Source organism: Stegostoma tigrinum, chromosome 27 (genome assembly GCF_030684315.1).
Source record: "Stegostoma tigrinum isolate sSteTig4 chromosome 27, sSteTig4.hap1, whole genome shotgun sequence".
In the NCBI taxonomy this organism is placed as follows: Eukaryota; Metazoa; Chordata; class Chondrichthyes; order Orectolobiformes; family Stegostomatidae; genus Stegostoma; species Stegostoma tigrinum.
Genome location: NC_081380.1, coordinates 26287332 through 26311626, shown reverse-complemented (window position 1 = coordinate 26311626; position 24295 = coordinate 26287332).

The window sequence follows — 24295 nt, the reverse complement described above, 5'->3', positions numbered from 1 at the left end:
CTAAAGTTACAAAGTTTAAAAGACATTCAGATGCATACATGAGTAAGAACCTTTTGGAGGGATATGGGCCAAGCACAACAAGGTGGAGCTAGTTTAGTTTCGGATTATGGTTGGCATGGATTGGTTGGATCAAAGGGTTGGTTTCCATGCTGTATAACTCTATGATTCTATGATCTCCTTGTGGATGACAGAACTCAGCTGCACTAGGTATTACAAAATAGACCGGACCTGAATGATACCCAGCTCCAATTGATGTGAGCCAGGTACAGAAGACCAGCATGGATTGTCAAGATCAAAATGCCTAAAATTTTGTTTATGTTGTGGTGCAAACTGCTGCCTCTATTCATTTCCTCTGTTTTCTTTTGCTGGCTGTTAATAAAATCTTGCCTAGACTTGTCTGAATGTTTCCATGAATATGATAATCCCCTACCAGACAGTGATAAAATGTGGGTGATCACTGGTCATTGGGGAAGAGTAGTGGGAAATCAGAAAGGGTCTTCAGAGGAAATGTATCTAAGGACAAGTAAATTATGTGTGTGATAGCAACTAGGCTGAGAGAAGAGGTTTGTATGTGCAAGACAGTGCTGGCTCTTTGGTGTGGGAAATGTAGTTTTGTGGCTGCTGTGCCATTACACTACCCATGAGGGGCAATATTAGGTTGTCAAAGCGTATCAGCGGCATCTCAAAGATAGCACGTTTGCAAGGGATGCTGGGGTTTCAGTGGACATCTACTAAGTGACAAGTCACCATGGTTTTGTTGAGAGAGGTCATATTCGACCAACTTGATTGAATTTTTTGAAGAAGTCACCAGATATGTAGATGAGGCTATTGCTTTTGATCCAGTCTATTTTGACTTCAGCAAGGTTTTCAATAAGGTCCTGCGTGGGGGACTGATGGCAAAGATAAGAGCCCATGGGATCCAAGGAAATATACAAAACTGGACCCACAACTAGCTGAGTGGCAGAAAGCAGAGGGTGATGGTTGAGGGGTGTTTTTCCGACTAGAAGTCTGTGCCACTGGAGTCCCACAAGGGTCAGTTTTGTGGCCCTTGTTGTTTGTGGTTTATGTAAATAATATTGATATGAATGTAGGAGAGTCAATTACTAAATTTGCCGATGATACCAAAAACTCGAGAGATGGCAGATCGTGAGGAGGATAGCTTTAGATTACAAGAGAGTACAGATGGGCTGGTGAGATGGGCTAATCTGTGGCAAAAGGAATTCAATCTGAATGAGTGTGAGATGATGCCCTTGGTCAGGATAAACAAAGCAAGGGAATATATATAAAACTGTAGGAGATTGGGAATCACTGAGGATCAGAGGGATTACAGTATACATGTATCCTTAAGGTATCTGAATAGGTAAATAAAGTGGTTAAGAAGGCATATGGGATATGGGGCTTGCCTTTATTAGCTGAGGCATTGAATTCAAGAGCAGGGCGCTTGCACTAGAAACATATAAAATTTGGTTAGGCCACTGCTAGAGCATTGCTTGCAGTTCTGGAGTCTAAAATATAGGATGGATGTGATAGCACTGGAAAAGAATGTACAAGGATTTTTCCCGGGCTGGAGATTTTCAGTTCTGAAGAAAGGCTGGCCAGATTGAGGTTGTTTTCCTCAGAGCAGAGGAGATTGATTTGGGGTATGATTGAGATGTATAAACTGATGAAGGACATAGATAGGGTAGACAGAAAGAAACTGTTCCCCTTGTTGGAGGGATCTATAAGTGGGGGCATGGATTGAAGGTAAGAGGCAGAAGGTTTGATTAGATGTGAGGAACAATGTTTTCACCCACAGAGTAGTGGCAATCTGGAATTTGTTGTCTGCAAGGTTGTTAGAGACAGAAAGCTCCATAACAGTTAAGTATTTAGAAGTACGCTTGTGATGCCAAAGTATACAGGGCTATAAGCCAAGTGCTGGAAAACAGTATTAGAATAGTTGAGTGGTTGTTTTTGACAGGCACAGACACAATGAGCTGATAGGCCTTTTTCTGTGCTGTTGATCTCTATAGTTGTTCTGGGAATAGTGTGTGGCAAGATGGAGCTAGAATTGGATATGAAGGGCATCATAGGAGTGGGCTAGGTAGTAAATGAGGCATTTTGTGGGATATGTTGGGAAATCACACTAGGCCTCTCAACAAGAATCATTCCAAAAAACATAGTTAGCAAAATAAAAAATTCAGCCTTAGATTGCTGAGTCCATGTTCCAGTCAAAGCACAAATAGTAGCTAACCCACTGTCTAGTGGTTCAAGCGAGCAACGAAGATTTAATTCTTATTGAAGAAGTCATGTTCTACTGCACATACCATGACTCAAACAGCAACTGAGGATCTGCTCAGAGAAATTTGTGTAGCTAAATTCATGCTCAAAGATTAGACAACTCTGTCTGAAAGGGTAGTCCAGCAAGTCAAATGTTAAAAATAATCACAGACAAAAAAAACCTAATTGTTGTGGAAGGCCTACTGGTGTACATCATAGAATGGTTATACCAAAACCAATGAGGTTCTGCAAAAATTCCATGGAGGACATTTAGAGTTTACAAAATACAGAGCAAGAGCTTAGGAGTCAGTATTCTGGCCAGATATTTCAAAATAAATAGAAAGTGTAAATCTTGTCATGTCACACGTCCAATCACTTGTCAAGTGCCAATAGAAAATTAATGTACTCACATTTTCCATAAAGGTCATTGGAAAGGCGAGCAACAGATTGATTTACCTTGAAAGGGACAGCATCCTGAATTCTCACAAGGGATAACAAATTGTAAAGCTGCATGAACACAACAGGCCAAGCAGCATCTTAGGAGTGCAAAAGCTGATGTTTCGGGCCTAGACCCTTCGTCAGAAAAATCTGACGAAGGGTCTTGGCCCGAAACATCAGCTTTAGTGCTCCAAAGATGCTGCTTGGCCTGCTGTGTTCATGCAGCTCCACGCTTTGTTATCTCAGATTCTCCAGCAACTGCAGCTCCCGTTACCTTTTTAATTCTAATAAGACTGTTTTCAAGATGGTGTAAAACAGCAAGATTTCATTCAACCACTGATTAGAACATCGAAACATTGCAGTGCTAATTTCCCAGAGGAGCTCATTTCAGGTAACGGACCTCAATTTGTGAAAAGAATTCAGAAAGTTCACTTCAGAGGCAGGTATCCACCAGATGGCAACTTCTCTATTTCAAATGGAGAGTGCAGTCAAGGTCTTAAAGACAATAATCTTAAAGAATAAAGACTGGGAATTAGCACCACTCTGCTACAGAGGAACACCATTAAGTAATGGGTATTCACCAGCTGAATTGCTAAAGGGAAGACAACTGAGGACAAACATAGCAGAACTTAAGTTTAATCTCAAGCTAAACATAGCTTCAGAAGAGCATGAGAAGTTAAAGCAAGTGGAAAAATACTACAGCTAAAAGCAGAAATGCTAAACTCTAGACATAGGTCAAAAGCTTGTTTGACTTTAATTCCACATCAGGAAATCCAGTTAAGGGACTGAATATCAAAGACAACAGTCATTAAAGAAACAGATTGATGGTTTCATATGTTATCTAAATAGCAAGAGCAACATTTAGAGAAAATGAAATGCATTAGTCTCACTTGAGTCAAGATTTGAAACTGAGCATGATCTTCACAGGGTGTGGGACAGAGTTACACTTACCACACTGTACAATGGTTAGACAATTCCAGTGATTAAAGAGATCCATGACCCTCATGGAAATGCATTGTTTACAGTGGTACAAACTGAAAGAAGATTTCACAGAAAGATAGCAAACAGTTGAGCTGGATGTTGTATCTCCTCACAGGCCACACCCTGAAATGAACGCCAAACAATACTAAAATGGGCACAGCTACTAAGCACCATAAACTCAGACATGTAACTTCCAGTAAATCCAGCAGCTCCACAATCAGTCAGATTTGGCTATTTACTGAACTGAAACCTACAGCATCCTTTCAGTGGCCTGATAAAAATATAGCTCCTCTACATTTCAAATGTACCACTTTTTAGACACAAGTCCTCAAAAAGTGCCAGTAATGGAGGTGCCTTCATAATAAAAGGCAAGTAGGAAGATGATGGCCAACTGATATTAAAATATCCAGCAGAAACACCAGAATTAATTCCTATGGTTGAATGGCATGTGCATGTAAATATTCAATGTATGTATTCATTGTTTCCTGCAACTTGCTTAATTGTGGTGGTCAGTGTGTGATGAGTCCCTGGAGGGTTTTGACTGAAATTGCTTATAGCTTTCTTCCATTTCTGTTTCTTTTGACTCTGTGAGGGTCAATCTGCAATTGCTTTCTGAATGGATGGGAAAATGGTTATGTTCCCCAATGAGCCAGCTTCCCTTCCTGGTTGACTTTCCTGTAGTTGCAGTTTATACAGATGATCCAAATCTCCAAGTACAGGAAGAAGGGAAAACTGTCAGCTCCATTTTCATTTTTAATCGAAATTGCTTGGACCATTCAACTAAACGGGTGTAACTTCTATGAGAGAACCTACCTTTCAGACAATTGTCCACCATCAGGACCAGAAGATAGAATCACTTCTAAGAAGAAAAGTGACAGGAATGGGAGTTGGTGGGAATGTGGCTGGTAAAAAAAATGCTTCAGTCTATAGGCGGTGCACCTTAACTGATAAGTTTTATAACATTTTTCTCTTCCTTTTCACATTTCCAAACTTTTCGTGTCCACTTGGTTCTTTGTTATTATTCAAAAGGAGCCAGTTTTTTGAATGCTAATACCCAGTGAGTGAACCCTCCTAAAGAACACTTAGCTCTACCTGCCCTGACTAAAGAGGAATCTAAAAGTAGACAATATTACTTGAGCCTACAGGGATAATTACCAATCACACCAACAGAATCACCATACTCTCCCACTCTTTAACGGACACCTGGTTATTTAGTTCATTTCTGGGATAGTTTTACTTATTATCTACAGGTGAATGTTATGTTTCATGCAATAATAGGATAGAGAACAGTAATTATTTTCAATTTCTGTCACATTATAAGAATGAAAAACTCTGCTGCATTTCATCATGGTTTCAACTGACCTATCAATTGAATACTTAGCCTCCATTAGATGTGACTGAAAAAACTGTTCTGAAATGGGCCTCCTATGTCATGCTTGAAAACCAATTCAGACAGTTGCTGGCGTGTAACATTAATCTCTAGCATAAATCTGAGCTCTGTGACTGCCTATTTGAATGTTTTACAAATTATTGTATAAAAATGGTGCAACATTGCACCATAAATTATTAGTGTAGCAGTAACGTTTACAATTTCAAAAACATGCTGCAAAAAAAATCACCGTATTTGTCTTGAGTAACATGATATGATCGATTCTGTCTGGCAAAGACTGTCACTTTGGTTGATGTAGCTAGTGATGATTGGTGAACTGTACTTAGTTGATTTACATGAGCTTCTGCATCACTGTAGATCCACTGTTGGGGTTGATAATGTGACGACATATTCAATTACCTGGTATGCAATTATCTTAAGTTTATCTGTTTCCTGTCACATTATAGAAAGGCAATCTGCATGTCAGATGAAAATTTTGTTTGAAGCCATGAAATAACTGGTTATACAAGAGACAAAGTAGTAGCAGAACACCTCCGCTCAGTTCGCAACAAACAACTGCACCTCCCAGTCGCAAACGATTTCCACTCCCCCTCCCATTCTCTAGATGACATGTCCATCATGGGTCTCCTGCAGTGCCACAATGATGCCACCCGAAGGTTGCAGGAACAGCAACTCATATTCCGCCTGGGAACCCTGCAGCCATATGGTATCAATGTGGACTTCACCAGTTTCAAAATCTCCCCTTCCCCTACTGCATCCCTAAACCAGCCCAGTTCGTCCCCTCCCCCCACTGCACCACACAACCAGCCCAGCTCTTCCCCCCCACCCACTGCATCCCAAAACCAGTCCAACCTGTCTCTGCCTCCCTAACCGGTTCTTCCTCTCACCCATCCCTTCCTCCCACCCCAAGCCGCACCCCCAGCTACCCACTAACCTCATCCCACCTCCTTGACCTGTCTGTCTTCCCTGGGCTGACCTATCCCCTCCCTACCTCCCCACCTACACTCTCTCCACCTATCTTCTTTACTCTCCATCTTTGGTCCGCCTCCCCCTCTCTCCCTATTTATTCCAGTTCCCTCTCCCCATCCCCCTCTCTGATGAAGGGTCTAGGCCTGAAACGTCAGCTTTTGTGCTCCTGAGATGCTGCTTGGCCTGCTGTGTTCATCCAGCCTCACATTTTATTATCTTGGAATTCTCCAGCATTATTATGTGTTGTGAGGAATTGGTTTTGCTGATATAGCAAAATACAATGAAGTCTTAATATAAGTTAATCAATGAATTATAAAATTTAATCCAGGTCATTTACTTCATTTAGATATAACGCTTTGGTAAAGAATTTATGATAATTCCTTATCATTTTTAAATAAGCAATCCCCATTGGAATAGACCATTAAATTCACCTAAGTGTTCAGTTTTTATTGTTATTGCTGGTTTGGATAGAACCTTTTTATTGATGGTTCCATGGATAAGGGAAGTGTTCAATTGAGGCTCATTTGCCAGGAAAATGCCTAGCTCATTTTAATGGCCCCAACGTTGAAGGTCCTTACATAGAACATGCTCAAATGGAGTTCGGCCCTCTTAAGCTGAAAGACCACCTTCTCATAGAGGTGATTCTACAACTTACAGGACGGAATACTGTCTGCTGAGCCTATGCAGCCAACCAGTCTGACAGCAAATGAAGAAGAGATTTGCTGACAATAGAAAAAAAAAATCCTTTTCACATTTGCACACATTTCTTGTGGTTATGCTTTTATCAAATACATGCCACAAACCTCAGTTGGGAATGACTTTATCATCTGAAAGATAAAATTGCTCACAACCACTACAGTGTGACTTACACATTCTCATTCTGCTTAAACTGCATGGCGCACTCTTAATGCCACTGGAGATGGAGAACATGGAAAAGGAAATACATGCTCAGAAATCTAGCCTAGTATGCTCCTGTTACAGGGATGCTCAGTGGGCACAGCAGACATGAACATGAAACACCTATTATCTTGACAAAGTTATTTAATTTTAAGGGGAGTCATGAAACAGGTTTAGTAGCAGCATACTGAAGCCCCACGGATTTATTTTGGTGAGTTTATGAGATACACAGGTTAAAATTATGACAGACTTAATCATGCTGGATAAGGACAGTTTGTTGAAAAATCCATTTCCATTATAAGAGATGCCCATTACTGGGAACATAGATTTAAAATATATGGTAGAAAGATAAGAGGAGAGTTAAGAAGTATCTTTTTTCGCTTACCGGTGGTAGGGTCTGGAACTCACTGACCAAGACGATGGTGCAGGAAAAAACCCTCACCACATTGTAAAAAATAGCCCGGTGTGTCCTAGATGTGCGGTAACCAACAAGGCTATGGCCCTAGGCTGGAAAATGGGATTAGGGGTATTTTTTTGGTCAACAGTGGCACAATCAGTTGAATGGACTCCTTCTGCAGAGTAGTTCTTTCTCTGTTTCTAAATAATGGAGTAAAGCATGGGAAAATGACAAAACTCCCTGCTGTCTATGGCATCCAGTCTTGCTATCTCCATTTTGTTCCCCTTCCACTAAAACCAATGGTGACAGTTTGCAAAGCAGTTACACTGCTCTGGTTTTTGCAGTTTTCCTTCTGTTATGTGTCAGCTTGTCCTGCCAAGTAACTGGAGTGAGTTACTGTTGCCTTATGATGGGTGTGAAAATGTATGTGACAGTTTAGCACAGTTTGCAATGTCAAGAGGAAGAAGCAGCCAGTGTGTGAAAGAGGAGGGAAATTGTTGAATGAAATAAAATGTGAAACATCATAAAAATGTAACAAAACTGAGAAATAATCCAAGCCCAAACAAACAAAAAAAAAACAGGATATTACTTGCAACAGCTTTGAGGATCAGAATGAACGCTGCATGATTTTAGACCGAGGGAGAAGTGAAGTGTCAAATTGTGTGCCAAAGGGATACAATCAGAGGAAGAAAACAGTGAATAAGAGTCTTATCACTGACATTCCCAGTGAGGTTATTTATTTTGACCAACACTAAAGCCAAGGCTAGGAATGATGCTACTGAAATTTGCCCTCATTCCAGGTCTGTCAGTTTAATTCCCACATCACCAATCTGGTCATTTCCAGGTTTGAGTTGTCATCTGTTTTAAGTTAACCATATCCTAAGACTTCATCAACATCAGAATAAATTGGAACATCGTAGTTTGACCATAACAATAGGGAATGTTGAGAGGTACGGGAGGTGTTGCGAATGCCATATGGATAAGGAAATAGGATGTGCTTTGTTCCTTTCAATCATACAGAAAAAAATTACATCACAAGAGATAACAAAGTGTTGAGCTGGATGAACGCAGCAGGCGAAGCAGCATCTTTTTCTGATGAAGGGTCTAGGCCTGAAACGTCAGCTTTTGTGCTCCTGAGATGCTGCTTGGCCTGCTGTGTTCATCCAGCTTCACACTTTATTATCTCTGATTGCCCAGTATCTGCAGTTCCTATTATCTCCATTACATCATAACTTGAAAGTTTATATGATGTAATCTAATTACTTGTACAATGCTGAGAATACATGATATACTTGGCATCAAAGGAGAAACTTCTGTACTACAGTGGATAGACAAGTAAATATTCTCTTGAACAGTGAAAGCTCTTCTGTGTAGGAGCTCACAGATAGTCAGAAGAAAAATGCCTTCAGAGGCCAAGGATTGGGTCTACAAGATATAAGTTGTGAAGTATTTATTGTATCAGCATTATGATTATATTGTTGTATCCAGATAATAAATTATCATGTGGACGGTACACTGAGTAATATTAATTAAAGTACCAATTCCTTATGGTTTGACTGTCTTCGATATCAAGCCCTTGATATCAAGGCTGCTTTCGATCGAGTGTGGCATCAAGGAGCCCGAGCAAAACTAGAATCGATGGGTATCGGGGGCAAACTCACTGGTGGTTGGAGTCATACCTGACACATAGGAGAATGGCCATGGAAGTGGAAGGCCAATAATCTCAGACCCAGGACATCTCTGCAGGAGTTCCTCAGGGTAGTGTCCTAGGCCCAAACATCTTCAGCTGCTTCATCAGTGACCTTCCCGCCATCATAAGGTCAGAAGTGGGGATGTTCGCTGACGATTGCACAATGTTCAACACTATTTGAGACTCCTCACATATTGAAGCAGTCTGTGTTCACATGCAACAATATCTGGACAATTTCCAGGCTTGTGCTGACAAGTGACATTCGTGCCACACAAATGTTAGGCAATGACCATCACTAATAAGAGACCATCTAACCACTGCTCCTTGGCATTCAATGGTGTTACCATGAATGAATCTCACATTACAACATCCTGCGAGTTACCATTGACTAGAAACTCAACTGAACTCACCATATTAACAGAGTGGCTACAAGAGCAGGCCAGAAGCTGGGAATACTGCAACGAGTAACTCACCTCCTGACACCTCAAAGCCTGTCCACCGTCTAGAAAGCACAAGTCAGGAGTGTGATGGAACACTCCCCACTTGCCTGGATGACTGCAGCCCCAACAACACTTAAGAGGCTTGACACCATCCAGGACAAAGCAGCCAGCTTGATTGGCACCACATCCACAAGCATTCACTCCTTCTACCACTGACGCTCAGTAGCAGCAGTGTGTACTACCTACAAGATGCACTGCAGAAATTCACCAAATACCCTCAGACAGCATCTTCCAAACCCACGACCACTTCCATCTAGAAGGACAAGGACATCAGACATATGGGAACATCCCCACCCCAAGTTCCCGTCCTAGTCACTCACCATCCTGACTTGGAAATGTATTGCTGTTCCTTCACTGTCGCTGGGTCAAAATCCTGAAAATCCCCCTCAGTAGCATTGTGGGTCAACTCATAGCAGGACTACAGCAGTTCAAGAAGGCAACTCACCACCACCTTCTCAAGGGGAATTAGCGATGGGCAAGAAATGCTGGCCCAGCCAATGATGCCCAAATCTCACAAAAATGAATAGCGAAAAAACAAGGCTGAACTTTCTGATCCAAAAACACAAGACTAATGAAAAGTCCATCTGTCCTTTAAGAGATGCAGGGAGGCTCTGAGAAATATCAGGCCTCTCATATTTTCTGCTTTCCAAAATTACAAACTGCCTAGAAGCCATATCAATGACGTTGGCAACTCAGCAATGAATGTGAAATGTGGCTTGACCACCAAAGTTGATCGGGTTTCCATTATTTATATTGTGTGGGTTTCCAATGCACGATCCCCTTGTCTGATGTAGACCATGATGTTTGATGTATGATTGTTAATTGACTCTGTGGTCTAGTTTTAAAAGATACCAGGATTCTTAACAGTTACTTAGCCATTTGTGCTTTAGATTATATGAAGACCCTGAATGAAGAAGGCTTGGTGTATTCTTTACACCTTCATCTCAAAATCTGCTGACGGAGTATCAAATGTTGAACAACAATTAACATACTTAAGTGGCTGAATATCTTTGTTTTTCTGACTAGATCTTGAGGATGATATAAGAAAATCAACATCCTCCTGGTGCACAGCAGTGGTTGTAGGAAACGAGGATGTAAGGGAAGGAGCATTGCAACAGGGTGACGGGGTGGTGTAGAGGAGATTGTTGTATGGTACTATAGCCTAAATTTCATCTTCCAAAAATCTTGACTGAGAAACTATTGGTGCTTATTATCATCATTCCTTGGTAACACAGCAATTTTTGGCATGATTAAATATGGATTCAGATGTGGCTGTCCATGGTCCTCAACTTCCCCATACCGTACAATGTTGAAGGTTCCTTAGTCAACAATCAACTAGAGATCATTAAACTAATAAGAAATTGACCTTTCATACTATTGGTTTCACTTAAGTTTTTAAAGGTCCTTGTAAAAGGTTCATCTTGTTGCAATACTTCAACTGAGTTTAAAAGATGTACTAACTGGATATTTGTTTCTAAACACTGGCATCCTAAAAAGCACTATTTTTGTTTGTGGAATGTCCAAACATTCCAACATGACTAAAACATTTCTGTGTATTCTTGAAGTATTTTGTGAACTTTGTTAGTGTTGATATCTTAACTTCTATTTGATCCTAATTATTCAACATGTAAAGTTTTTATTTAAATTATAAATTATTATAAATTATTTGCTATCTGAAAATATAAAATAATAGTGATAAACACTAATTGCTTTGAACTTGCTGGTTTTCTGTGCCTGAGAATATTTAACCTGGATGTTTGCTTACCCAACATTAAGGTATCATGGTTTCTCAATGATTGGAGGTACCCTTGACTTGGTGCCAGATTCAAACCAGCATAAGGAAAGAGAAAGGCATGTATCAAAAATTACTAAAACTTTATGAGCAGCTTTCTTTGAAACTAGCAGTGAGTGCCTTTGCTTCACTATTGGCTCCAAGGTGTAAGTAGTTAATTTTGCACACAAAAGTTCATGTGTTGCTGGCCAGTTTCGACCCTTCAATGTGGAATCACACTTGTGTCGCAACCTGACCTGTCTCTATTTTATGAAATTTGCTAATGTTGCTTTCTCCTGAAATTCCTTTACAGCATTCTATGAAGTTTTCCAGTTTCCTGCATCTACTCTATATTGACATCAGTCGGCATCACATAATTTTACATCCATCCATCCCAGCAGCAATAATCAGTAGATTTTCTTCCCTCTTTGTGACCTCTTTGTTTTTGTTGTGATTTTCACCTCTTTGTGTCCTCTTTTTGCCCTTGACTTTAAAATTCGTTACTTCTGTTGTACCTTATTTTTTATTTTATTCCCTTCATCGAAGACAGCATTCTGCCTGATAGCTCTAACTCTTCTCCTATTTTCTTACTGGTAATAGCAACATTTTTTAAAAAATCCTATTTGGGTCCGAAATACGAAAGTTTATCTATATCTAATCCAATCTATCTCAGAACCAATGGGGTTACTTCTCCTCTAACTATCCCCAGATAAGCTGAATTTGAATGGAACTGAGTCAAGGAGCTTAGTCAAAGCACAAGCTAATAGTCTGAACAGTGATTCTGCTTAAATGCTTTGATTATGTACATGCAGTGAGTAAAATGTGATTAAGAAATGATACAGACAATCTCTGCTCAAAACGGGGATCAGAATTAAATTATGTCTGAGTTGTAAATTATAAAATGCAACATGTGCCTCCAGCAATCATTCTCCACTGATACATTTAAAGTACAGTTCTGTTTCAATGTGTAAAGAATGTGATAACGTAGACAGTTATGCTAGTGACATCAGAAGAAAACTCTCTGGATGGAACAGTCTGACCTTATTAACAGTGTAAATATGGACACTAATATTCCTTTATTAAGATTTTGACTAAATTCAAATAAATGAGTGTAACTTTTTCTTGCTTGAAGACTTTTACAACACATTCTTGTGAATGGAAGTCTAGTGATAAACACAAACACATGTCAACTTCTAAAACAATCAGCTGAAAATAAATTAATCTGAGTAAATGGTGATGCTTGAATACTCTGGGAAATTTGATAAACATAAACCACAAATAATAACTCTGTTGAACCTGTTTGATCAAATTTGTCCTGACAATTGGGGTCTTGTATATTGCCTCAAACAAGCATTACCTCTCACTGATTTGGTCAACTTCAGATCAAAAGAAAGCCAAATGAAATTAATTAAGAGACAACGACTAAATGGGAGCCTACTATTTTACAAAGTAGCATCAGATAAAAGGTGTGACTGAATTTAAAGACAAACAGTATGTCATCCTGCTAATAAAATTATATTGAGCGCTTCTGAAAAGAACTAAAATACATAGTCACATTCATCTCTGTTAATAAGAAAAAGGAAAAAAAAATTCCTTTGATTTTCTATAACTGGCAGCTGATGACTGTCACACAAGCACAATCACAGTGGGTAATGGTACATAACCTGAAGGAGATGACTTTCTCTGTGTGCTATTTGCAGTAAAGTTATAAACACAATTTTACACTTTCTCCACGATGAGCAAACAATGTTCTGTTTCATCATCCAATAATACATATCAGGAGGATTGCATAAATCTGTTGTTCACAACTGGGAATGCTGAAAATGTTCAGCAGATCTGCCACCGCCTGTGGAGAAAGAAACAGAGTTAACATTTGGAGACAATAATCTTCATCAGAGTGGGAAATAGTAATGCAACAGGTTTTAACCAAGTAAAACAACAAAAAAAGGGAAGGAAGAAGAACAAAAAAGAGGGACTATGAAAGTAGACAACAGGAGAGGTTAAATAATACCAGGAGTCATGGGAGCAAGATAAAATGAGATGATAGTAGGGAAAGTAAAGAAATAAAGGTTGGGTCTGATGGAGGCATAAATGAGAATTTTAAAAATTGTTTATTCATGAGATGCAGACATTGCTGGTTGGCCAGCATTTATTGCCCATCCCTAGTTGTCCATGAGAAGATGGTGGTGAGCTGCCTTCTCAAGCCACCACAATCTATTTTTTGTAGGTAGAGCTGCAATGCTACTAAGGATGGAGTTACTGCATCGTGACCAAATGACACTGAAGGATTGGAGGTATATTTCCAAGTCAGGATGGTAAGCTCAGGGAGATGTTGTTGGATGAGAGAACAAGTTCAGCTGTTTGACAGAGGATAGTGCTGAATGAGGATTGGTTTAGCCTCTGTTCAAGGGAGGAGTGAGAAACTGTTGGGAATATGCTGGTGGGGATGGAAGGAAAGAAGGATTGGATACTCATGGTGAAGAGGAGACAGTTGTAGTGAGGAAACTGGATATTATTAAATTGGCAGATGTTGTTGGAAGAAACACAATCTAATTGAGAAAAGACTGAAACAGGAAATGTAGGATTGAAATAGGATGAAATCAGTTCAGTGGAAGCAAGAATAGGTTGAAACAGTGTGTCCACATGAGCAGGGATGTGTGCTTTTTGGAACAGAAGCAGAATATACTGCATGGGATTTGGAGATTAGGTATCTTGAAACCATAGAGGAGAGATCTCCAGAGGAGATGAGATCTCTGACAGACTTGGAAACAACAGCTTGGCATTCAGTGATAAAGTCATGGTCAAGAGAAATATGGGAGGAGGTGTTGAGCAGTTGGAATTTAACCTCTGTTCATCAAATGACAACAGCAGTTATTAGCAGTAAGTTTTAGGATGATGTTAATTTGCACCAGAACAGAAATGTTCTGTTCTGAAGAAGGGTCACTGGTCTTGAAACATGAACTTTGATTTCTCTCTACAGATACTGCCAGACCTGCTGAATTTCTCTTGCACTTTCAGATTTTGTTTCAGCAGTTGAAGTTCTTTGTTTTATTAAAAGAAAATGGAGATGGGAGTATCATGTGAGCAATTCCTGATGGAAGTGTCTAAAGAGTTCAAGAGCCCAGATGGGGCTGTCCAGGTGAAATGAGAGTTCAAAGATGCAAGAAAGGGTCTGTTCAGCATGGCAAAGGCTTCTGACTTAAAAATGAGGAAAAGGAGATGAAGACAATGGAAGCAATGTTCAGCATTATGCCAAGTTAAGCTTACAGAGGAGGAATAGGAAGTGAAGCCTTTGCTCTGGTCTAACCATTCAAGGTCAGAAAAATTTTCAGACGGAATAACGACAGGTACGATTACAACAGAAAAAGAGGTGCAAATCGATGAATGGGATGACATCACAGGAAAATTAAGAAAAAGAATCCAGTGGATTTGGCATCAAAGAATTGTCAAAGCTTATAAACCTCAACACTGAAAGGAAAGGTTTTTTTTAAAATGGAAGATGAAACAGAGGATAAAGTGGAGAATGACAGCTTCTTTCAGAGGGGTATGAATTTTCAGAATTTTCTTCCCCATAAAGCTGAGTATTCAAATTTGAGGTCAATTTAGTCATGGTTGTACTGAATGGTAGAGCAGGCACAAGGGTGGCATTGTTTACACTGTTTCTATTTCTTCTTAAGTTCTTCTAAATTTCAACATTCAAACTTCCACTGGTCCACTCATCCTACACCCCTTCCAGCGTCATTCATGACCTTAGCATGTCTTGAAGCACTATTAGAGTAAACATGTTATTAGCGGAAGTGTGATCAGTATTGTGTTGTATGTAACACAGATTCACACACAGAAATCTCCTACGACCAACAATGTAATATAAGGAGGTTTTGAGCAAAGGAGAGGCTCAATAGACTGGGGCTACAGGGTAGTGTTGGAGGCTGGGGGGTGATCTTATAGAGGTTTATAAATTCCTGAGGGGCATGGATAATGTGAGTAGCCAAGGTCTTTTTTCTAGGATAGGGCGGTCCAAAACTAGAGGGCATAGGTTTAAGGTGAGAGGGGAAAGATATAAAAAATATCTAAAGGGCATTTTTTTCTCCAAAAGGATGGTGCACATATTGAATGAGGTGCTAGGGAAAGTGGTGGAGGCTGGTACAACATTTAAAAGGCATCTGAAGGGATTTAGACAGAAATGGTCAAATGCATGAGATTAATTTAGGATATCTGGTCAGCATGGATGAGTTTCTGTGCTGTACAACTCCATGGCCAGATAATCAACTTTCATGATGTTGGTTGAGGGATTGATATTGGGTGAGGCACCTGGGATAACTTCTCCATCTTTCTTTGCAATAGTGTTATGGGGTAATTTGTGTACATCTGAGAGGCTAAACAGGCCTCATTTAATAACGCATCTCAAAGATAGGGCTTGCAACAATGCAGCACTGCCTCAGCTTTCCACTGGATTGTCAACTTTTGATTTTATGTGCTCAATATAACTGGATTTGACCTGGAACCTTGTGGCTATGGAAGGAATACTACAAACTGAACCAGAGCTGATTCTGTAGAGTGAGTTTCATGGAGATCACATGAGTGGGAAACGTAGCATTTGGGGTCATTTAATTAGATGCAATGCAAAATTTTGATTTCTCAACAACAGGTTGAGATGCAGAGGTAAAAATTCTGTAAACATTACACCAGCCCAGGGGGTTTATACTTAGAATATATTTACATGTCATGAATACTCATTAACATGAAACGGTCTTTAATAAAGTTTTGTCCTCAGGACGAAATTAATGATGTGTGATAATCTTGTGGTATCCACTTCCTGATTATTTAAAAGTGGTATGCACCCGTCAGTGGATTTTCTTGTTCAATTCTACAGCATAAGGAAGGCAGCAGGAGAATAGACTCTTACATGGGGGCTTTGAGCTGGTGAGTCAATGGGGAGCAGGCCTGTGTAGGTCATGGTGGATTGGAAGACAAACCAACAGAGCATTGGAGTCAGTAGTGTAGAGGGACAGGGCCAGCATTCTGGCTGGCAGTGCCATTACAAAACTTTGAGATCACTTACAATATCTCAGTTAACTCCCTGAGATTGTTCTCAGACAACGTCCTTCACAATGAATAGACATGAGAACCAGCTGAGCCTACAAATTTAAGCTCACTCACAGAGCAATGAATAGCACACCAGGCACTAAAATGAACATTCAGTAAAGTTGGGTAACACTGTTTATTCAACAATTAAAGATAATGTCCTGAACTCTGCTGTAGCCATCGACGTCTGCCAATTATTATATGGAGGGGCTGGTGTTGGGCTGGGAGGATGAGGTAAAAAATTCCAACAACACTGGGTTATAGTCCAACAGGCTTATTTGAAAACACAGGCTTTTGGGGCTTAACTCCTTTATCAGGTGAAGCAAGAAAGAAGCCCACAAAACATAGGATTTATACGTAAAAGATCAAAGGGTCATACAATTGATGAGGAAGTATTAAACAAACCTAAGATACTGTTAATTTATTAATCAGTTAGAAAGTTTTAATTAATTAATATGTATATGTAAATCCCCAAATTCCTTTCAAGCTCCTGCCCTGAGACAACTAAGGGTTTTATCAGTTTGAAGAAGAGGTGACATTTTGCATCAAACAAATGCATAGTAGGTATGAGGCCTTGTTTAGAATCTGTTTGTGTTTGGGCTTGGGGTCAGACTGGTTTTGCTTATAAAGTAGGAATTTATAAAACACCGCATTGACTGACTGTCAATAAATGGTGTGATTTTTTTAACAAAATAGAATGTTTCTGCAAATACATGTGTGTGTGTGTGCGTGTGTGTTTGTGCGTTGTTTAAAAGTGGTATGCACCCGTCAGTGGATTTCCTTGTTCAATTCTACAGCATAAGGAAGGCAGCAGGAGAATGTGTGTGAGAGTGTACACTGTAGTGGGGTCACCTCTAGTGCAACATGAACCCAACAGTTGAAGCTGTTCTCGCGGGTACTGAACCTGGCTGTCAGCCTCTGCTTGGTGACTCTGCATTGTTGTGTACCCCAAAGTCCGCCTTGGAGCATATTTACCCAAAGATCCAAGGCTGGATGTCCTTGACACCTAAAGTGATTGCACACTGGGAGGAAGAACCCCATTCTGGCTATTGTTGCGCGGTGTCCATTCATCTGTCATCACAGCATCTGCATGGTATTACCAATGCACCATGCCTTGGGTCATCCGTGCCTGCAGTGTATGAGATAGACAATAGTGATCGAGTCACATTAGTATCTGACATGCACCTGGTGGGTGGTGTTCCCATGTGTGATAGTAGTATCCATGGCCGAGATCTGAAATATCTTGCAGAGCTTACCATGGCAGGGTTGTGAGGTGTTGTGGTTGATGTTGCCCTGAAGGCTGGTTAATTTTCCATGAATAATGGTCTGCTTGAGGCTTGGCAGTTGTTGAAGGTGAGAAGTGGAGGTGTGGGGAAGATCTTGGCAAGGTGCTCATTGTCATTGATAATGGGCTTCAGGCTGTGAATAACAACAGCTCCTGGGAAGCTCTGGATAACGCTCACACGCTGCAGGCAAGGATGCCTCGAGGTATGGTGTATTGGCGAAGTCACGCAGACACTATGACAACGGATGAATGGACACCATACAACAAGCACCAGACAGGGATGTTTGCTCCCAGTCAGGGAACATTTCAGTGGTCAAGGACACTCGGCCTCGGATCTTCAGGTAAACGTTCTCCAAGGCGGACGTTGGGATACACAACAACACAGAGTCACCGAGCAGAGGCTGAGAGCCTGGTTCAGTACCTATGAGGGCAGCTTCACCTGTCGGGTTCATGTTGCACTACTGGTGACCCCACTACAGTGTACACTCTCACACACGCGCTCTCACACACACACACACACACACAAATCAATGGTGAATTTGTATTTGCAGATACATTCTATCTTTTTAAAAAATCACACAATTTATTGACAGTCAGTCAATGTGGCGATTTACACATTCCTACTTTATACACAAATCCAGTCTGAAGCCAAGCCCAAACACAAACAGATTCTAAACAAGGCCTCACACCTAACATGCAATGTGTGACGTAAAATATCACCTCTTCTTCAAATGGGTGTAACCTTTAGTTCACTCAGGACAGGGACTTGAAAGAAATTTGGGCATTTATTGTTCATATTAATCAATTAAAACCTTTTAACTGATTAAAGATTTATCTGTCTCTTGGGTCTGTTTAATACATCCTCATCAGTTGTGTGACCCTTTGATCTTTACTTATAAAGTCTGTATTTTGTGTGCTTCTTTCTTACTTCACCTGATGAAGGGGCTACGTTTTGAAAGCTTGTCTTTTCAAGTGAACCAGTCGGACTATAACCTGGTGTTGTGTGATTTCTGACCTTGCCAGTTATGAGGCATTGCAGTACATTTAGATTTCTGACTAAGCCAAGTCTCAACAAATAATGATGTACATGCATGAACAAAGTGAAACTAGCATAATATGAACTGCTTACGAGTGAAATTTAATTCTGAAAAACACCTACACCACCTTTGTCTTCTCCGGTCATATGTTATTGACAATGCAGTTGGCCAGAAACATTGTGATGCAGAGCCCCCTTGTTTAACCAGGAAACAATATCACAGGGTCCCCATAGACACAACATTGTCAGCTTCACCATAGAAAACCAACTGTGGCCTCTAAATCAAATGAGTTTTGTAAGCATGCTGTTGGCACTTTGAATGTTCATTATAATCTCATGTATATAGGCAAAAAGAGAGAAAATTGAAGTGGTGCTTGGCTCTTGTTATGAATGTCCAGGGTGATATTTTCTTGATAAAATCCCTGCCTACCTTTACTTACTTGCATTTTCTTCCATTTGTCCAACTCTTCCAGTGTAAAAGCCTTGCCAGTTTGCTTTTAGCCTTCATTCCCTCACTTTTCTCTCCATTATACTGCACCGCCTTCACTTCATTACCAAACTATAAACTCTTCCACTCTGAATTCTGTTCCACTGACTTAAAACATTTGTCTATCTCACCCTGTCTGCACTCTACCATTGGTACCTCTTCCATCAGCTGTCTTTACACCTACAGTTTGGAATCTTTTCCCCAAACCCCTCTGCCTTGTGCCTACATAAGGCCCTCCTTAAAACTTCATCAAATTATTCCCTTTTTCTTTAAGTATTTATTTTGCCTGATTATACTATTATATTGCCCTTTGGAACATTTTCCTACGGTGAAGATACAATTGAAGCAAGTGATTGTCTTTAACTGTTATCTATTAATTTATCACATCATATTCATTCTTTGGAACAATTTTGATGTCAAATCTTTTGGTCTTTAGTAGTTGGACCAGTTGGGATTCTCAGTAAGAATGAGAAAAAGCTAAATTTCCTAAGGTACACATGTTCATGCCTCAGCTTAGTTTTTAAACAGAAAATTTGCATGATATTTTAAGTACAAATTTTCTGCAATGAATATTTCAATGTCCCTTTCTGTAAAGTCCAAACTCCCTTGCTGTGCATAACAAGCAATGATGGATGATAAATGCAGCACTGCTCTTATCTATAAATTATATTACTTTTTGACTTAAATAAAACAAAGATTCAGACCAAGAACAGAGAGTTTTAATTTAAAACACAATTATCTGAGCCTAGCTTACCCACAAAGAAGAATTATTACACAAAGATCAAGTTGTTACAGTGTTATTTGATGAAATACATTTTGATTTAGCTGATAACATAATGAAAAAATTATGTTGATGGTCAATGAGTTTTAAACTTAGCCAGCAAATATTGCAGCTACTTAACCTTGGCACAAAAGTTTGCATCTAATAGCTTTCAGACTGTACCATAACCTAAAGGAGCATAATAAAAAACTGACATGACCCAAGGTTGCAGGTAATTTAGCATAAAGGGATTACTTTTCAAAAGATTGACAAAAAAATAGCAGGGTTGAATATTGTTGACAGCACTAGCTGCCTAAGTGTAGGAGGCTGTTTCAATGTCGGACAGTAAATTGTTGGTAGCAACACCTTTGAGAGGCATCTTGGATAGATAGGTTACTCCACTAGAATCACCCATGGGCAGCAGCCTCCTAATTTGCAATCACTTCAAAACAACTGAACTTACAGAACATACTTTCTCAGCAATCCATTAAGAATTCAATGATTATTGTAACTACAATATTGTTCCAAGAGCATTAATATAGTTTAAGACAAGTCCTTCTTGAAGTACAGCACAAAAACAGCCTCATATGGTTTATGGTTTATACAAATGAACCTTAACCCACTCAATTTCAATTAACCCTATAAGCATGATTTTCTATTCCAATCACCCTCATGTCTTATATCCCTCCAGTCTTTATCTCCTAAATGCCTTTATCTCCCTCTTGTCTTTATCTCACTCATATCTCTATCTCCCTCTTCTTTATCTTGCTTCTCCTTTAATACATTTATGCTATTTACTTCAAATACTCCTTCCAGTAAGACCATTAGACATAGGAGTGGAAGTAAGGCCATTCAGCCCATCAAGTCCACACCGCCATTTAAATCATGGCTGATGGGCATTTCAACACCACTTCCCTGCACTCTCCCCGTAGCCCTTGATTCCTTCTGAGATCAAGGATGTGTTGATCTCTGCCTTGAAGGCATCCAACGCCCTGGCCTCCACTGCACTCCGTGGCAATGAATTCCACAAGCCCACCACTCTCTGGCTGAAGAAATGTCATCTCATTTCAGTTTTAAATTTACCCCCTTTAATTTTAAGGCTGTGCCCACGGGTCCTAGTCTCCCCGTCTAACGGAAACAACTTCCGAGCGTCCACCCCTTCTAAACCATACATTATCTTGTAAGTTTCTATTAGATCTCTCCTCTACCTTCTAAACTCTAATGAGTACAATCCCAGGATCCTTAGCCATTCATCATACGTTAAACCTACCATTCCAGGGATCATCTGTGTGAATCTCTGCTGGACACGGTCCAGGGCTAGTATGTGCTTCCTGAGGTGTGGGGCCCAAAATTGGACACAGTATTCTAAATGGGACCTAATTAGAGCTTTATAAAGCCTCTGCGGCACATCGCTGCTTTTATATTCCAACCGTCTTGAGATAAATGACAACTTTACATTCGCTTTCTTAATTACGGACTCTACCTGCAAGTTAACCTTTAGAGAATCCTGGACCAACAATCCCAGATCACTTTGTGAATTTTCTCACCATTTAGAAAATACTCCATGCCTGTATTCTTTTTACCAAATTGCAAAACCTCACATTTCCTCACATTGATTTTCATCAGCCATTTCCGGGACCACTCTCCTAAACTGTCTAAATCTTTCTGCAGTTAGTTAGTTATAATGTATAATTAGTTAGTAGTTAGATATAATGTATAATTTGTGTCATACATTTCATGGTATATGATAAATAAGCTTTGTTTCTGTTATTCATAATTAATGGCCCATATTTCATGGTCAATGATGAAATGGTATGCTTACCACTAACCTTGGTGAAAGCTCTTCACTAAAATCTAATAATATTTACGCCATGGATTTTGTCTGTCCTCATTTATGTTTTAATGTGGCACCAATTTAATAGGATCATCAAACGTTTCATGAATGCGATAGCATCAAGTAGGCAATCATGTTGAAGTATTCTCACAGAGAACAAAACTGAGAGTTAAATATACAGTTCATTCTTCACTTTTAATTAAAATTTACAGAGTTTGAAAGAAATTATTTGGATAATGTTCAAAGCTAAAATAGCAGGAAACAAGCTTAAAAACAAATTACAGAAATAATTTCTTTTAGCATAACAGGGAAACTTGACATTTTACGAAAATGAAATTAGTTTTCCAGTGCCAGTGAGATTGTTCAGCAATAATTCTGAATTTAAAATGCTGTTAAAAACCTAATGAAGGCTCAATCAAAGAATATAACTGTTCAAATGTTTTAATAATGAGACTGTTAAAGTGGAAGGATTTTGATCAATTCATTGATCACTTCAGGGTTGCAACTAGAAGGCACTCAAACAATATGTGCATTAGCGAAGAGTGGACTTTTGGAGCAAATTCGGGATTTCTACATTGAACGGCTTATGCGCAGTCTCAAGAAATTGCTGCCAGTTTCAGAGAACGAACAATGGTGAGCACTGACAGATTCGCCAGCATTACTTTAGCAAAATCTGAGCCGTTAATGAGATTACACACTTTTTCTTAACAATTGGTTGCTAAGGCAAGTATAATGCAGTAATCACGATCATTGCAGCATTTAATTTATAGCATCGCTGAACATATGCAGCATTATAATCTGTCAAGCCTCCTAACCCTTAGTCTGAATTTGAGAGTCATAAGGTCTATGCGGTAACCCCGTCCTCCAGCCTGTGACACTGTCCCCTCCTCTTTTCTCACAGTACCACCTACTGTCTTGCCAATTTTGTGCACATTATTTTATGTTGGAAGAGAAAGTAGAAACAGGAACTCTGTCATAAATGCAGCATGCCAGATGACCTCAACAGTATTCAATAATAACTGTTCAGCACACCTTGGCCTGATAATACAATAATCTTAGTGGATTTTCTCTCACAGTTTAAAATCTAGCTGCAAAACAAGCTGCAGTAAAGTTGAAACAGACTCAATGCAGAGGGAATAGAAAATGCTGATTGCAAATGTATGTCCATCAAAGATAAGTGTACTACTGGAGTCATTTAAATGCAGGACACACTAAAAGGACTTTTTTTCTGCTGGCATAGCAGAACGCCTACATTATCAATTTTACATTTGTAAAAGTAATTGCAATAAATAGACCCTTGTTCCTATTGGAGACATCTTACATTTTCTGAAAGAAATATTAAAGTATATCTCATCCCAATGGGATAGAATAGAAAATTTTCATACTTTTGCTGGTTAACTCTCCCCTGAAATCTGGACTGATTTGTATATTTACATAAAAGCCCAGGAAGAGGATACTACCAAAATTCTGGAAATACAGGAGCAGTTCCTCCATGCTGCCAATCAATTTGTCTCAATTTTTTAAAAGGCTGATATTGTGTGACCTCTCCAGTTTAAAAAGAGATGTAGTGATCTCAGCAGGCCAAGCAGCATCTTAGGAGCAGAAGGGTCCAGGCCCAAAACGTCAGCTTTTCTACTCCTAAGATGCTGCTTGGCCTGCTGTGTTCACCCAGCTCTACAGCTTGCTATCTCAGATTTTCCAGCATCTGCAGTTCCTATTATCTCTGTGGTGATCTCAGATGGCGTTGGGTACATACCTTACTGTTCCAATATTACTGTTCATGCAGCTATCTCAATAACAAGCAAGGACCTATCACTAGTTGTTAAGCGCTCAGCCAATTCAAACCAACGATGAATTTAATATGGAAATTGGAGATGCATAATATGAATAAATCCCTACCCAACCACCACCATCTGTTGTCTAAGACAGGAACTGATTGGAGACTGCTCACAGTGTTATGAGTGATGGAGTTAAAAGATTAACTCACCTGAAGATGAGCAGTTAATTATATTGCCCTTACTCTCAGCAATCAGAACTCCAACCTTGATATATAGCTATTTTAATTAACTTGCTTCGATATATTATGGCATTTAAGTGGAGTCGATTGCCTTGTGGTATCACTGCTAGACTATTAATTCAGAGACACAGGTAATGTTCTGGAGATTTGGGTTCAAACTCTATCCTGGCAGATAGTTGAATTTGAATTCAATAAAAATCTGGAATTAGGAGTCTCATGATGACCATTGTCAACTGTTTACAACACATCTCATGAAAAATGTCCTTTAGAGAATGAACTGTCTTCCTTAACTGTTATGGGATATACATGACTCCTGACTTTCAGCAATGTGGTTGACTGTTAATTGCCCTTGCAATTAGGGAAGGGTAATAAATACTGGCCAGTGACACCCACATCACATGAATGAATATTACGTATTTACATATATTTAAATTAAAGAAATTACATATGCAGGGAAAGCCACCTGCAGTCTCACCAGGCAGTTTTCACTAATTCTATAGGT